Below are 1084 nucleotides of genomic sequence, written 5' to 3'. Positions count from 1 at the left end.
AGTTTACTCATTTGTATTGAAGTTATAGTCCATCACAGGAGCGAGCCTGGAGTGGTGGCTACTTTACAACACACACAGGGACCATGGGGAACAAAAGTAGCCATCCTCCAGAAGGAAGGACAGTGTCAGCACCAATTCAGAGATGATTTGAGGATCTAGAGCCGAGTGATACACAAATAAGCTACATTTTTAATAGTTAAGGCACTTAAGTGCATTTTTAAGGTCCTGAGTTTAGCGTCAGTTTATTCAGGATTTTGCTTTTGACTCAATTTAGGACAACGAATCTCATTTTAATTTTGTCTGTCTGTGGCCACTAGATGGCACTACTTCTCTTGATTTGTAAATTGAACTCAATTCTTTCTCTTCACTATACAGGATATTTAGAGAACAAGTAGCCGGAATATGTCACATTCACATTTCTGGTTGAAAACTGTGACATTTTATTATGTATTTTCATTTTACAATGTCCAAGAAATAGCTGTGGTCTTCACACAAGGGAACACAATTGTGTGTCTTCAAAACAAACTTGTTCCAGAAGGATACAACAAAAAACAAGTACTGTGGGTCATTGTCCTGTATTGTGCAGGTGTAAAGAAAAGTGTCATTATTATTATTATTATACAGGATTTATAGAGCGCCAACAGTTTGCGCAGCACTTTACAATATAAGGAAGACATTACAGTCACAATACAATTCAAGACAAGATGGGAAGGAGGGTCCTGCCCCTGAGGGCTTATAACCTTATACAGACCCCAATTAATTTTTTGGATGGAATAGCACACATCTGTGAATGGTACTACAGCATGCGTGTGTGTGAAGCTGTAGGCACAGTGTTCTATGTTTTATTCTATTTCCCGTTAATCAAAGAAACACAGAGACACAATACATAATAGTGTTTTTAGTTTTATGATTTTATTTAGTCAGCACAATGCCCCCCTCAGGACGTGGCTTCTATCTGGGCAATGAGATATGCAGTCTGGGCACTGTGGCTGATTGGTCTTTAACATGTATGTATTGCTCAAACAGGAAAGGATTAGAACCCCTGACACGTTTTTATTTCTGCCCATGTCTCTTCTAGATAAAA

This window comes from Nanorana parkeri, unplaced genomic scaffold (genome assembly GCF_000935625.1).
Source record: "Nanorana parkeri isolate BGI_ZX_2015 unplaced genomic scaffold, ASM93562v1 scaffold543, whole genome shotgun sequence".
Classification (NCBI taxonomy): domain Eukaryota; kingdom Metazoa; phylum Chordata; class Amphibia; order Anura; family Dicroglossidae; genus Nanorana; species Nanorana parkeri.
Note: the sequence above shows the minus strand (reverse complement) of the source record.